This window comes from Astyanax mexicanus, chromosome 1 (genome assembly GCF_023375975.1).
Source record: "Astyanax mexicanus isolate ESR-SI-001 chromosome 1, AstMex3_surface, whole genome shotgun sequence".
Taxonomy (NCBI): Eukaryota; Metazoa; Chordata; class Actinopteri; order Characiformes; family Acestrorhamphidae; genus Astyanax; species Astyanax mexicanus.
In genome coordinates, this window is record NC_064408.1 from 24,751,029 (window position 1) to 24,767,956 (window position 16,928).

A 16,928-nucleotide genomic window follows, 5' to 3' on the forward strand; every position below is an offset into this window, starting at 1 on the left:
ATATTAAAGATTTAATGCACTCCCACTGTTCTATTTTTTTTGTAAACATCTCAGTAAACAATTAAAAGTCACACACACACACACGCACACAAGCACTCAGAAAGGTCAGGGCCTACTTAAAGCACCATTTCCCAACATCTCAAAAACTCAGGGACTTTAACTCAGAGACAAACATGATACACAAACAACATTTAGCCATCAGAATTATAATAAATGTTGGAGATACGTTCTGTCATTACTAGCCCACTGAGCTCCGCAAAACCAGCAAGCTGATTGGCTGTTTCTCCTGAGAGAAAATTTATTTGGTGCTTTCATTTGGCGCCCCCTTTAGTGCAGCGCCCCTATGCGTCGCATAGGCTGCATACTCCCTTTTTAAGTTGTAAGTCTGGCTGCATTTTGGCTCCAGTGGAAACAAAAACCGGTAACAGAGTGACCAACAAGACACAAAACTCCCAGTGAAGTGGTTCCAGTGAAGGGAAATCTTAATACTGCATACATACATTCATAAATACATTTGGACAATTGTATTTTTGGTAACATTTTTTAGCATGACCCCAGTGCAAAAAGCACAGGATGTGTGACATGCCATCTTGATTAACATCAGTTTCTGACCTTACAAAACTTCCCACAGACAAACAGGATTTAGAGTGTAGCGTGTAGGTGTCCCAATATTTTTGGCCATACAGGGTTTGATACAAAATAGTGACTGCCTGATATATTCAGAAAATGTTGCAGTGTTATTCAGTCATAAATCTCCATTTATTAGTAATACAGAGAAGCTCCCAGTATGTTTATAATGATGAATAGATAAACAACCAGCAGAAGTAGGGCAACGTCCTGCTGCTCTCTCTCACACCTTTTTTTGCTGTTTGCAGCAATTGCACAATTTTGGTATTTTTAGGTGCAGACCAGAGGAAAACTATTCAGTTTTTTAAGCTCTGTATTTTCATTTATTTTTATACAGTCATAAACTTCACAGGTCCAGACGGTGTCTGTCTGTCGAGCTCCTGCTGTGCTGATGAAGGTTGTGCTGATGGAGAATATGAATTGAGGCAAATAGCAGGAGCAGTGCATGTGTATGTAACTGTGAACTGTGAATGTTCATCAATGGCATAGTGCTTACTTCTGCTCTTCGTTCTCTTAGGTAGCTATTTATATGTTTATGTCAAATCCCACATCACATTTTTTGTTCAGATGAAGCTTTTTTTCTACTTAAACCTGTATAATTGACCCGACCAGTATATAAATCTTCTATTTTTATTAGAAGTGGAAAATTACTCACAAAAACTGACAAAGATACTGGAGTTATTGTGTGAAACCTGTGTTGTTTGGACACATCCTTCAACTGACACCTTCAACTGACACTGATATATGTACCTTGAACATATGCTGAAAGAATGTTTAGGAATGGAACAAAACTCTTATGTCAATACATCTAATCAATACACAAGAAGATGCAAAATAAACTGTGTCTAAATGCAGCAGTAGCCAGAGTTCACTTAGGGTTGTACTGCGGTCATATGAGGGCTTTTTAGCTGCGTGCTGGTTTTGCATGGAATCCCTTTTGTAGTTTAAATGTCAGCATGCAAAAATTAACTCACTACGACTGTAAAACAGCCCTCCCCGAAGTATCTGCCCCAAAGCACTCGTAGTCTCTCACAATTTACTCTCACCTTCAAGATGTGTTGTGAGAGGGAAATTTACACAGTATTTAACAGAGGAAATCTCTCCCTAGACACTCTGCTATAATTGACCACAATAATAAAAAAGTAAGAAAGTTTACAATAGATGCAACAGATTTTTGGGTTGTGTGAACATGTCACCTAGGGGTGTAAGAAAAAGTATTGATATATTAAAGTATTGTGATTTTTTTTTTGTTTTGAAATACTGTATAGATTTTCAAAAACAGCATTATTTTTTAAAGTGCTAGTCAGTTTTATTTTGTTTCTACACTGAAAGCAGACGCATTTCTGAGTGAAAAAGGGACAGAATATTGTGTTTAATGGTACCAGTGTGCTGGAACGACCATCCCTGCTAAGCCTAATATATTCATTCTGAAAACTAGGCTGTTGGGTTGCTTTTCGCAGGGGTTCTTTACTCCACGTCACGCGTCTTTACGTACTTACGTCAAACGAACATCCTCTAAAAGAGAATCCGGCTCAGTTTTACTAAATGTGAGCGGCTGGTGAAGCAATGGAGACTTCAGAAGGGCTCATTCACCCATAGTAAAAACAAAGAAACAAGCTCTGTGAAGTGAAGCAAGCTCTGAAGCCAAAAAGAAATGCAGTAGTCCATGCGAACACCAGGATAAATAGCGGATTGGCATTTGAACGGTGGAGAGAGCTCCGTGACCACGCTCTCGCTCTCTGACTGAGCATGTGTAATTACCCATTACCACCAGAGAGGGCCCTCAATCCCCCAAATCCCAAAAAATGACAGACACCAGCTTTAATTAATAGTTTACATGTAAAGATCTACATACTAGATAAGCACTGTTATACTCTGTCGGTAGATCCCACAGTTCTGATCGCATAACAATCAACAGTTTTTACTCTTTTTTAGAAGTTTAATAAATACAACAGTATGTTCTTTTGACAGATTTTCTTAAATTTGATTAAATGGATCGCAAAGCTTCACCTTATTTACAAGCCAAAGGGTTGGATCTCTATAAATGTGGAGACACCAAAATATTAAAACTAAAAACATAATGAATAGTCCATAGCTTTTAGCTTAACAATGCATGAAAAACCTGATTTTTTTCAGCTAGATTAAGCTTGTGCAGACCTCCATATTCAGAAGGACTTTCCCCACTAGCATATTTGGTTAGCTTGTGGCGTAAAAAGCTAGCTCTTTGGTTCTTTCTGTTAAAGGCTGGGACTTCTGTAACCTGTAAACAGACACCATGTTGAGCATTATGAGAACTTCCAGTCATATTTCAATAAGTGGCCATTCACATTACAGACAGATACTGATTAAAAATTGAAACTGATTCAGTTTCATTTTAGGGTGTATTATTTGCAATTATTGTAAAAAAAAAAGTTACTGTAGTTCTATTAGCAAGCATTTAGCAATATGATCTAGAAAATGATAGCCTGACATTATCCTTCTCCTAAAATCTCTCAAGCCTCAATACTCTGGGCAGTTTGAAATCTGTATTTACAATATTTAAAACATTGACATACAGTACATTTATCTAAATATATTAATGTACTGAGTTTAACAAATGCCAGGAGAATATTACCTGTCTGACTGCACTGTGCCAGTAAAGTTTGGTGGAGGAGGGATAATGCTATGGAGGGTTGTTTTTCAGAAGTTGGCCAAGGTTCTTTAGTTCCAGTGAAAGGAAATCTTAATACTTCTGCAAAGCAAGATACAAACAGACGCCATGTTGAGCATTACAACTTCTAGTCGTATTTCAACCAGTGACATTTCTCTTAATTTATAAAAGGCCCTGCGGAGGCGAAGTGCATAAATGCATGAATTTACGCAAGTGTATCGTTTTAGGGACGGGTTCATTAACATTTCAACATATACTGATTAAAAATTGGAACTAAGTCATGTCAGGTCAGATTTGTAACGTAAACACAGGTTTAGGTTAAATCAGTTTAATTTTTTTGGTTTATTGTAGTAAAGTTGAAATCTTTAGTATTTGTCAATGAACTGATGTCATGAGTTGGCATAAGTTGGATGGGTTTGGGTGCTCTGTTTTACACTTGCTTTTACTCATTTTACTCATGTTCACACATGCACAGTGGATATGTTGCCAAGCTGACAAAGAAAGCAATTACTACACTTTTGCATAGTCGCAACATAAGGCATGAGGGCTATTTTGTGCTGGATGTTTCTATGGGAAACGATTTTGACCCGGTACTGGGCAGACAGCATGAGCCTGCGTGTAACACAGCACTTTCTCAAGCTTGTCTGCCTAAATGAGATTTCCGCTTGACTTCAATCAAATGGATAGTGAGTGCCATTGTAACTTGGTTGTGTGAGTTGTGTGCATGTGTGTCTGTGTGAAAGAAAATGAGTGTGTGTGTGTGTTACAGAGAGACAGAGTGTGCAGTGGAAGGACATGAGTGAGTGTATTGATTTGACTTCCAAACAACTTTCTTGGCAGCTGCAGCACTACAGACTTGCTGAGAGTGGGAGCTGGGCCAGCAGGTCTGTGCTGCACTGTTTCAGTCTAATCTCTTTCATTTTGAAATCTGTGGGTTGTAATTGCTTCTTGCAGTAACGTTTCATGTCCTTCCATCACTCATGATCCAATTCACAGTAGAATCGGTGAATGGTAGTAATGAACAATGGCGATTCTTCTTTCTCATTCTTTAGCATTAATGTATTGTTATAATCATTCTTGTTATTAACAGTGCAGGCGAAAATAAACGATATAACGGAAAACTATGTGTGCATAAAAATATCACATGTCAAAATGAAAATGAAAGATTCACAAAGCAAGGTTACCAATCAGGGTACAATGTACACCATATGTGTCAAACTTAATAGCCAAATGTGGCCCGCCGAACCTTATTATGAGGCCCCCGAGAGCCTGAAAGGTCTTAGTATCTAAAAGTAAATCAGACGCATGCTTTGACCAAAAACTACATTTCCCACAATGCATGTCGATTTTGTTACCCGCGAAGTTACGGCTTACCGCCACTATACGGCAGTGTAGTCACTGATGTGGAAGCGCTGCCGTAATTTGCTGACAAATTGTAATCAAAGCATCAATTGGCTGTTGCAGTAAATTTTTTTGGTGAAATGCTACATCTGTCAAACATGCTCTTAGCAGCTCACATTTTTTTATTTTATACTTATTAGGCCTCATTTCAGTATGTCAAACGTTTTGATCAAAAATATTATTATAACTTGTGTTTGATGTAATTTTTTATTCACTTTAATAGTTTGATCCCTGTTTGATGGAGTTTGTGGTTTTCAAAATATGACAAATTAAAAGGATTTCTGTTGTAACCGAGCAACAAGCAAATATATATTTTTTCCATGTAATGTTTTAATTGAATAAGTAATATATTTACTTAGTTACATTAAGGAGTAGTTACATTCATTTTATATTGCATTTGGTTTCATTTTGTTACATTAATAAGTTACATCTGGCCCTTTGAGGACAGCCATTATGCCGATGTGGCCCTCCGTGAAAATGAGTTTGACACCCCTGGTGTACACGTTGTTATGAACTTAGTTTCCTTTAATTCCTTAGTTAAGATGTGTTTCACTAAACTTAAATGTATAGCAAAGTTGCAAATAAATCTCAGACTGAAATTTGGATTTTCCACAAAAACTTAAAAAAAGCCACTTCACTTCACTTCACTCGTGTTTATGTTATTTGAAAAGACATCAGAGTCAGAATAAATAATGACATTCTGTTAAATGATTGGTGAACCAGGAGTGACACTACAGTCTTTTATCGTAAAATTTAAAATAAAAAATCTTGCTAACTTTATTTTTTAATACTTTAAACTTTTACTTAAGAGGAGGTCGATACCGATGATTTTCAGCAGAATCATAGTCCGATACTGTTATTAGCCGATTGTGGATTTTATTATTTCTCTAAGGTTAGCACTGCAGCGCCGCTGTGTGGATCACTGCTAAAGCTGCTTGGTCCCAGGAAGATGCATTTCCTTGTCTAGCTGTTAGATAACTCTAAAGCTGGAGAACATGTGCCAATACTCTAACAAATGCATGAGATTAACGTAGTTACAAAAAGGTGTAAACAGTGTATTACAAAAGAATGTTACCCAATATTATAATTTACAATAAAAAAAAGGCATATACGTTGATCTGAACTGCAGTGGATCATGGAGAGAAGCCTCTCTCTCTGCAGGGAATATAATGATTATTAAGATAATGTCAAAACCACTGTTGCCAAATTCAGAAACCAAGTGACTCCAGAAGTTTCAAACACAAACAAACAATGATAAATGGGACATGTTATCTCTTCCTTCGGTCAGGAGTATCGGGTACTTGAAAACAAATTCTACCTTTCATGTACAGCTTGCAGCCTGTTCAATCTAAATTATTATAAGAACATAGTGACTCTTTTGATTATAAATAGGATCTGTAACACCTAGCATTGACTACATCTTGGCCACTGGACATCGTGCAAATTTTTAAATGCCAGACATGTAAAAATATCCATTTAAAATGCAAAAGACTTTTACCATCATATTTGGCACTGCAGGTCAAAACTCCATTTTCATTTTCATTTTTATTTACTAGATGATGATGATGAATGATGTTTTTGTGGAAAAGAGATAAACACTAATGATGGCATTAACATTGTCATTACTGTAGTGTTTCTACTATGCTGGCTCATACTGAGTCACATCAGGAGATGTGAAAAGCGTCTATTTTTATCTCATATTTAAAACGTGAATATTATTACACATTCTAAATTGCTGTTATTTAAAAAAAAAAACATGTTTATGTGGATCAGACCAGATGAGGAATCAATAATACACAGCAGCAATAATAATGGATCAATTTACTCAAACAAGTTCTAACATTAACAATAGAAGTTTTTACCACCTCAACACTCTTTTGATTGTGGAGCTTTTTAGGAAACAGTTCTCTATAATCAAGAGCTGAGTTGGTTAAATAATCAAACACATGCCAAATGACATTCTATATTTGCATTGTTTTTACAGAGACACTGAGTAAAATAAGCATGAGCTTGACTGAGTAACTGATGAGTTCCATGCAGACAGGAACTCCCTGAGGTAAACAACAGATACAAATATTGACCTTGGCTTTGACATGAGGGACTGGTCATGTTTCTGAGAGAGAGATAGGTAGAGTACCCATCCATTACCCATTCATTTTTCACTGCATGTACATGTCTGTGGGTTTTCTTTGTATTTCCCTTTTTTTACTACTTTAAAAATGACATCCTCTATTTAATTAGTATTAAAGAAGAGATGCATGAAATATTAAAAATACAGTTATTACAGTATAAATTATACTATTGTATTATATGTTCTTTTATGTTTTATGATTTTACATAACCAGTAACATCTAAAATGTATAAATTAAAGCCTTGAAATTGGAAATTTACAATTATAACAATGTCAATGGTGTGTTTCTGAAAATAATCTTGTAAACCCTTTAAAATTCATTAAGGTTCCTGGATGAATCACGTTTTATTTGTAATCCGATCTTCATTTTAATTATAATAACAAATACAATGTTTTATTATTTAATGAATATACATTTTACCCTCTTATATTAAGCTTTAAAAAAAGTTTATATGCCTCTAGCCCACTTCACCCATTAGGCATGGTGCCAGTAGATTCATGTTTAAAGGCTCGAGGACAGAATTGTGGATGCGATCTTCTACTGATATCACCTGTTGAGCATGAAAAATATGAAATATCTTTGGTTCATACTGTCTGCAATTAAAATAAAAAGCCAAAGAAACTGTAAGTGACATGTTTTTATTTGACCTTTCATACTGTCCCAATTTAAGGTTATTTAAGGTTTAAGGATACAATAATACATATATTTTTCATAAATATCTTAAATCATCTTTGTAATGTTTGATTACCAGTTATTTGGTTTACAGACTTTTTCTTTCACTGTAATCTTTTCTTCTGGATAAAAAGGACAGTTTTTGTATTTAGACTGGAGAGTAACTGCTATGCGTGTGTGCACTTGTGTGTAATAAGCATGTACGAAGGGTCAAAATGAAGCACCATCTGTCCTACAAAGACAACAAGAGAATGCGTGTGTGTGTGTGTGTGTGTGTGTGTGTGTGTGAATATATACACACACACACACACGTGTGTGAGTGTGTCAGTTTTAAAACTAAGCAACAATGACCACAAGCTTGGTATAACGTTGATCTGTTTCTGCTGTAATTCACTTCCAGCTTAAATAAAGGCTGTTGAATCAAGGATTAAGGTCAGATTTGCATGAATTTTGGGACAACTAACCGCTCCTGCTGACCATTGTTTTTCCAGACAAAAATATTACAGATTTGTAAAATTACTAACACCTACTGTATGTTAAACTGTAGATTGTTGCATAATTATGTATGAATGTATATATTTATTTATCAGTGTTTGGTCTCATCATAGTTATCCACTTTTTATAAATTAACTATAGAGAGTCTACTAGAAAAAAACTTGTAAGTGACACAATGTACTGATATGTAATATTTAATAATATGTAATGAAATGTAGTGATACATTCAATATACAATATATTTCCAAGTGTTAGTGGACACCCCTTCTAATGAACACATTCACACATTCCAGCTACTGTAAGTTACATCTATTGCTGACATAGATGTGCAAATGAAACAAGTGGAGAAGTATTATTATTAAGAGATCTACTGAAGTACTGCAAAGTTTTGTTCTCTTATACTGGATTGATTATTGATTATTACTTTTAAAGACTGACGTCAGATAGTGGTTTATTTTGTGTTGTGCTGTGTTTAAATCCTGACCACTAGTTGTACTGTATACAGTGTTAGATCTAGGGCTGTGAATCTTTGGGAATCCCACAATTCGATTCAGAATCGATTCTTGGGGTCAATTCCATTTTTTTCCGATTCTTTCAAATCGGTTGGATTTTTTTCTTTTTCCTTCATACTTTAGCGGCACAACAACAAACACCGTAACACGACACTACACGCCTCTCTGTAGCCTAATAGGGAGAGGCAGTAAGAGCAATAACTTTCCCTGTCCTGTTGCTGCTGTCTCACAACACTCACCTACTGTCTCACGACACTCACCTACTGTCTCGCGGAGCTCAGCTACTGTCGCGTGGAGCTTTTTAACTGTCTCGCGGAGTTCATCTACTGTCCTGCGGAGCTTTTTAACAGTTAAAGAGCTCCACAGGACAGTAGCTGAGCTCCACGGTACAGTTAAAGACCTCCGAAGGACAGTAGGTGAGTGTCGCGCGACAGTAGGTGAGTGTCGCGCGACAGTAGGTGAGAGAAAATGAATGTTTTTTTTTTTTAAATGAGAAACGAATCTGAATCGTTCAATGTTAGAAACGCGATTCGAGCTCGAATTAACTTTTCTCTGCACCCCTAGTAAGATCCCACTTTTATAAAAAAAAATAAAAAGTCAACTTTTCTTTAAAATTTTATAAATATAATAGTATGTTTTAAATACTGTTAATTACTGTTAATACTGTTAAGTTTGATTTAAACAACAACAATTCATTGCCTTCCAAAAGCATAGCAATATATTGAGATATATTAAATCATGACCCCTCTACAGTGGACTTCTTGACAATACATGGCCCCAATTGATGTGGCTCAGCCCTGAGCAAGAGCAGTGTAATAAAGTAGTTTTGGCAGTAAATCAAAATTAAAAAGGGAAAAAACAAGCAAACTGGACTCAACTCTATTGTTGTGTAGTTGGATATTTGAGCTATACAAAGAGATATAATAAGCAGCAAAAAACAGCTGAAGACTTGTGCAGTCTGTGTCTGTGTAGAAATGTTCAAAACAGTAATACACAAGTTATTTTGGACAACCATTAAAACTGCATTCCATTACTTTCAAAAACAGCTGAAATTACAGAACTGTCGAGCATCAGAAGCTTTTAAAAAGCACCACTCAACCAAGTCTCACACAACCACACCACTTCCATTATACCTTAAGCAAAGCTACCAGACACAGCTTTTAAAGTAGCACCTCTTGCACGCACACACACACAAACACACAGGGACACAGCAAATGGAGAGAACATGGAAAAGCTTTCTTAAGTCCACTGGGATAAGATGAGAATTTTCCTGTAAAAGACCTAATATTTTTCAAAGCTTTCTTAGTAGGGATCAGAACAATAGACACAAGTGAAGCCAACCTGACTGCTCATTTACAAATACACGACAACAAAACCCTACTTGAAGTTTGTAGATTGATTTTGCTTCAGACAAACCAAAAAGGCATGCTGATAAATAAATCACAGTTCATAGCACTGTAGTGTCCAGGCCTACACAATAAGGTACTTTTCCAATGGCAAGATACTCTAGTAACACTTTTTATGACCAAGGACTCTCTATTTTGACAGCACAAGGCCATCTGAATAAAAGGAATGGTGACAGACCACTTAAGTAGTGCATCGTTCTGTAGTGACTGTTATAACATATCAGAAGCTCAGAGTTATAGCTGATAGAAAAGCGAATTGTCAAAAGCAATCAGTGTCTAAAGCAAACAATACATAACAAATGCTATGTGTATTTGTTATGTTTATTTTTCTCTCAAATGCCACTGGATGACAAGGGTGTAAATAGAATAAAGTAAGCAAATCAATTAGTTAGCTCTGATCTGATTGGCTGGTTGAATGCACTGCGGCAGCAAACAGGAGCTGCATTGTTTAGCCTAGCATTCCTGTAAACCCTGTAATAAGAACATTGTTATTGTTTTGGTATTTATTTCCAAATCTTACTGAAAAGTTTGGCTGCCCTCTCAGTGTCCTCTTGGGATGGTGTGCTGTTAGGTTGCTGTAAAGTTTTAAGCTTATCACACTTTTTTTTAATCTCAGATTCTCTGCCCTCATATTAACTGAGGTTTAAAGAGTTTGTTACTTTAATTTTTTTAAGTAATGTTTATTGAAAGTTTTAGCAATTAGCTATTATAATGGCAACATACTAAACTTAGTTATGAAAAGTTGGTTTAACTCTCAACACCTCAGTTTGAATGTTGATGTGGCCAAGCAAATATATATTTAACTATGTCAAATACATGTCATACATTTTCCCAAAAACAGTGCATCTTATAATCCAATGCCTTATGTATTAATTCTACCATTCAGGTTGTAAGGAGCAGTAAAGACACTTCACTAAATAAATAAATAAATAAAGAAGTTTCAGTAAAGTTTCTGGCTGAAGCAGCATTAGCATTAGCTGCTAATCACAGCGCTAGCTCTTTCGCTGTTCAGAGGTGAGTATATTGGACTGTAGTCTGCATGTCCACCGTGTTAAAACTAGCTACAGCGAAAGAACCACTAGCTGATAATGCCTGGCTTACTGGAACACTCAGTTCCTCAGTGTAGCGCTGTCAGGTGGCATTTACTAGCACTAAGTGCTACTAACTATGGCTAGTGCTGCTACTAACCGTGGCTAGCACTGCTGCTAACCATGCTGCAATATTGGAAATCTAAGCTTGCTACAAATAAACAGAACTGCTTTACTCACCAAAATAAACAGATTTCAGGAAAGAAATCCGTATAAATTAACATCCAGTACTCATGTAACTTGGTAATTTATTAAAGTCCAAACTAATTGCGGGTTTACAGCGGGTGGATCTATGTGAACTTTGGGAATATAAATAAAATCAGCTCTTTTTGAATAATAAAACGCATTTTTAAATTTGCATGTACAGAATGTCTTTTACTATTAACCCCAGAACTGAGTATAAACCCAGAATGCCCAATTCTCACATTTTGACATGAGTTTGCAAACTCTAGCTCAATTCTTCACTACTTTAAAATCTACAATCATCACTGCTTCTGCAGCAACACACAAGCACACAGCCAGTTAGCAGCCCCAGGCAGTGTGTGTGTCTTGCACACAAGTGTGGTCAAAAGGCTTCTTACGAAGAGCAAAAACGGAGAGATGCACGGGGTGAAGTAAAGAAAAGAAAGAAGACAAGAATAGAGAAGACGAGAAATGGGCTTGTGTAAACTGAGGGAGAGAGAAAGTGACAAGAGAGACAGAAAAGTTCCCAGAGTGTTTATGATGATGGATAGATAAACAGCCTCATGGAAGTAGGGCAACCATCTATCTCTCTCTCTCGCTCACGTGCACTCTCTCTATCTTTCCCTATCTCTCTCTCTCTCTTTCTTTCTTTCTCTCTGTCCAGCCTAAAGCACTTTCTTCAATTATAAAACAAACCAAAGTACAATAAGATAATGGACTAGCAGTAGCAGCAGCTTTGCCCTGTGTGTGGGGTGTGTGTGTGTGTGTGTGTGTGTGTGTGTGTGTGTGTATGGGAATGAGTATGCCAAGACCATTTTAGTGAACTCCACCCTCTTAAGCACCTTTTGTTTAGCCACGCTAGCTCTTGCTTACATATCCACACTCACACACTCATACCCCCCCCCCCCACACACACACACACACTCAGAGTTGTAGAGCATGTTTTGGCAGATAGAGGAGTTGCTATGGTGATATGAGGCAATGGGCCTCATGTTACTGGTTAACTCAGACTGAAGTGACCCTGAAATGTGAAAGAAAGAGTGAAAGAGCAACGGAAAAAAAGAGGGAGGATCCCTGCCGCGTTCACTGACCGAATGAATGTGGTGGACAGAGACGTAGCTAGCAGTTTGTTTCAGCCTGTTCCAGAATGAGTGTGAATCAGATAATTACACACACTTTTTCAAGATGCTTGTGTACATCTATTTAATTTATTTTCTGTTTTCCCTTTATTCTGAATGAAGTGAAGTTTTATTGGGATACACTGTATCTGTGTTCTCCAGCCTGTAGCTATGCTGCAGGCAGCTGTGTAAATATTGTAAAAAAAAAAAAAAAAAAAAAAAAAAAAAGCTTTGTAAATTATTTATGAAAAGACCAATAGAAACACTCCAATCGATTGGAATAAGTTTTATTTTACATTAACCTACAGACAAATTTACGAAAATTTTTGCCACCTACTTCAAACAGTCATGATTTTGGATATACATGTTTTACACTGGACAGAGACAATACAGTATGAATAAATGTTTGAGGAATATCAGCTACAATCATGCATTCAGCTGACACCTGTGTGTAAATGCACACACACAACACACATCTTGTCTAGCTGCTGTGGAGAAACACTGCCAATAGAATATGGAATATGACTGTCTGAAGCAGATAATCAAGAACCAATTGTCTCTTTGCCTATATTGCCAACTGTGTGTTCTCTAGAATGATGGTGCTCCATCAAATACTTGTGGGATGCTAAGCTAGGGAGTTGGGGATGATGAGATCATCAGTACTGATCATCCAACATCCTGACATTAGGTATGCCCTTACATATATGCACATCACATCCACTGATGCTTTACCTCAGGATTTTATGAAATATCAGGAAATTAGTACAAACAAATCAGTTTTTTAATATGAAACCGCAGATACTGGTGAATTTTCAGAGTACTATATTAAACTAAAGCCATATGAAGTACATAGAAAAAAAAACACTGTAACTTGAAATGTACACAGAGAAAGTCAGACAGTCTTTTAGTAAAGAAACGAATACTTAGGTAATATCCTAGCTCTGTACAGCTCATATCTTTCAGCTGGAAAGGAAGTAAACTCATACTAAGTATGATAAAAAAAACTAAACAAATAAACCTGGTGTTTAATAATAAAAGGGTTTGTGGGATATAGGTCTGGCTGCTGAAAACACTGCCTTCACTGGACAGTAAATGGAGAGTCAGTTACTCCAACAAAAGCAGGAGAAGCTCTTTTTATACTTTTGATTTGAGAAGAAAACACATATGAGTCGGTGTACCAGCATTTTTATCCATACGGTGTATGTATATGTCTTTCATGTAGGAAAATGTGTTGTTTCTTTGCCATTATAATATATATATATATCACTGAAATGCACACTTTATGAGGGGTAATAAACAATCCCGACTGGAAATGTACCAGCGTCTACAGCATTCAAATGTAAAAGTGCTTCCTGTTATTCTGTAGACGTGAGTCTTATAAAATATAGCAATAAAGACAGTACAAAAGACACAGCAAGAAATAAAATATGCAGAGAAACGTGAATACTTTGATCCTGTAAAATCCCTGCAAATCATGCAGCTGACCCACTATGAATTAAAGCAAGAAAGGCTCCCTTTAAAAAGTGTTTTGATGAGGAAGAGCCGATCAATGGTGCAATTAGAAAGCCTTTATTTCAGGCTCAGCCCGAGTAGCACAATGACATCACTGCTCAAGTGCTCTGCACCTTTATACTTTAAGTGCACTTAAATGTTAGTAAATCACTGATGTGCCTCGCATAAATTCACACCAGAACAAGGCCTGGAAGTGCAGACTGGGAAAAGGCTTTAGTTGTCAAATAATACACTGTATGCATTAGAAATTTGCCTTTTTATTAATGTATTACTTCATTTAAAAGTATGCTAATGTAATTATAAGGTTATACTGACTGAAAAAAAAGATTGTAGCAGCTGCCTTAAGCTGTGTTTTATTGTTTAATTATTTAATGTCAGTTTTCCTATCAAGGTATCTTGTTGCCTAAAAAAATCAGTAATCAGTAATATGCCTGTACTGTGCTAAAAGTCCCCAGTGATGGTAAAAACCAAAACAAGACACCAGTGTTCTGACACATGAACGAACACATGTTTTAACGTCCTTTATGAATACCACATGTATGGTACCTAACTTATGTATACATTTCTTACCTAAAAAAGGTTCTCTATATCATTCCACATACATTTCAGCAAATCCAGAGAGTACAAAGCCAAGTCTTGGGAAAACGCAGTTGAAACTGTCTCAAAAACTTAGGCTATGTTCACACAGCAGGTAAAGCTGACCCAAATCTGAAGATATTTAGGCTGTTACATCATCTGTCTGAACAGTTTGCACTGTGCAAGTGACACACATGCGCAAACAGCACTGCTTCACATGAAGTTTCACTTTAATCCTTGTCAGGATCTCAAGAGTTATGAAGGAGTTCAGGATGCAGTTGAACTTACCAACAAAAATTCAGATTTCAATACCATATTCACTGTGTTTATTGCATTTGGGCCCCATTTACCTGCTGTGTGTGAATAAGTGTGATTTTTGAAATGAAAGATGATCTTATATAGCCACCACACCAGTACATGCAATCACTGTGTGTGTTATACTTCTTCTACAATATTTCTGCATCAAAATTAAATGCAAAAAGTGTATACATGAGTACACTCAACAAGTCTCTCTCTATGCACCCAACAAGATGAAGAGTGAAAAAAAAGGAAGATGGGGAGAAGGAAGTCGGCATTTACACAAGTGTCAGCACCGAACAACTACTACTACTATCACAATGGTTGTAAAAAAAAACGCTAGAGCTGCAATGATTGATCAGAATAATCAACAATGTCAGGGTCGACTAATTGTTAATTTGTAACAGTTCCAAGCTACACAAAGTGATGGGGACAGGGGTACAATGGGAGAGGGGCAATAGGCACTCTCACCCCATTTACACTCAACTTTATGTTCGTCTCCAAAAGTGCCCAAAGCAACAGATTACATATTTACTCACTAAATATCAGTACTTTCAGCATGTAAACATCTGGGCATTTAAAGGCCATTTAAATCCATTGTGCGTGTTTTTTTTTTTTTTGTTTTGTTTTTTTCTAATGATGGAGGGCCTCATAAAATATACAACTCTGGGGAAAAAAATAAGAGACCACTTAGAAATGATGAGTTTCTTTAATTTTACCAAATTGTCAACTTGAACTTCTTGAATATTTCGACCAGGAGTGGCATGAAGTTATCCAAAAGCAGTGTGTAGGACTGGTGGAGGAGAACATGCCAAGATGCATGAAAGATGTGATTAAAAAACAAGGTTATTCCACCAAATATTGATTTCTGAACTAATAAAACATTATGAATATTTGAGGTCTGAAAGCTCTGCGTCTTTTTTCGATATTTCAGCCATTTCTCATTTTCTGCAAACAAATGCTGTAAATTACAATATTTTTATTTGGAATTTGGGAGAAATTTTGTCCGTAGTTTATAGAATTAAACAACTATATTCATTTTACTCAAACATATACCTATAAATAGCAAAATCAGAGAAACTAATCAAAAACTGAAGTGGTCTCTTAATTTTTTCAGAGCTGTATACATGTATATAGTAATTATTTAGTAAGTTTTGTGATATTTTGGAATGACAAAAAGTCAAAACACAACCTGTTCTGTTACGTCTGGAATCCCAGCAGACTTCAAGCTTAGCTTAGATTAGTTAACAGGCCACACACCACATCACACGTGTTTCAGCTACCTGAGACTCAAATTACACACATTTAGGGAATAAAGCCTCATATCTGAGAGCACAAAGAAGGACATTACCTCAGGAGTAAGTTAATAGCTGATATTAAATGTGTTTGGGTGTTGTCACTGAGTCAAAGTGGAATATAACTTCACAAAGCTTTAACAGCACAATGCAATCCAATGAACAACCATATTGTTATCTATATGACTTGTATTGTTCTGCTTATGTTTCTTGTGTTTACATTTGGATCTCTAGTTTGATAGATCTGATTGTGTGATGTGAGCTTGTAAAACATACAGATTTGTGATCTGACACAAAATTTTACCATATGAATTTATAGGGTGCATGATGAATAAATACACTTGTAAAACCTAACCAATCAGCATAATGTACCACATCAACCACTTGGCCACATCTGAGTAATCACCTGATACACCATCACAGCTGCCAGGCAACCACTTAGCAAAACCTTAGCAACCACTAAGAAACTTTATGTAAAGTAAATGAAATACTACACAAATCATCTTCCAACACAATAACACTTCAGAGCAACATCATAGCAATCACTTAGCTATCTGGTATACCATAGCAGCCACCTAACAACATCACAGCAATCACCTGGGATACAAAAACTACTAATGGAAACCATTTTTGCTGGGAAATGTAGTTTTCTAGTCTTAGAGGCATTTCTCTAGCTGTGACTGCCTTTTTAGGCAAATATGGCAGATTGGGTTCCCAAGCTTTGTATCCGGATTTGCTTTACTTTTTAAAATAGAATGACTCAACGTGCAGCTTAGCAAACTAAAGTCTGTTTATTTTCCACCTGTTTTAACATGTGACATTAGCAATTATGCACGTCATAGTTTTGAAATACCATCCTCATTTTCAGACACATTTTAAAACTACTTAATTCCTGTCTTATCACTCAATCCTACTGACAATCCACCTTGCGTGCTGTGTAGCATTTTGAGGACTGAGGGGATTG

The 16,928-nt window shown here is 36.4% G+C and overlaps 2 protein-coding genes across 3 annotated transcripts in view; one reads left to right on the plus strand and one right to left on the minus strand.

Annotated features, from left to right (window-relative positions):
* The window catches only part of gnb2 (guanine nucleotide binding protein (G protein), beta polypeptide 2), a 411,910-nt gene that overhangs the window by 131,683 nt on the left and 263,299 nt on the right, over positions 1 to 16,928 (plus strand). The gene's annotated exons all lie outside the window — the stretch shown is intronic.
* si:dkey-34e4.1 (carboxyl-terminal PDZ ligand of neuronal nitric oxide synthase protein) overlaps positions 1 to 16,928 on the minus strand; it is a 121,763-nt gene that overhangs the window by 85,178 nt on the left and 19,657 nt on the right. Inside the window, exon 1 of one of the 2 annotated variants that reach the window (XM_015608080.3) lies at positions 3,242 to 3,354. The exons of the other annotated variant lie outside the window; for it this stretch is intronic. The gene's annotated coding sequence lies outside the window, so the exon portion shown is untranslated. Of the gene's footprint in view, positions 1 to 3,241; positions 3,355 to 16,928 lie in introns of those variants that run through there. 2 annotated transcript variants of the gene reach the window in all.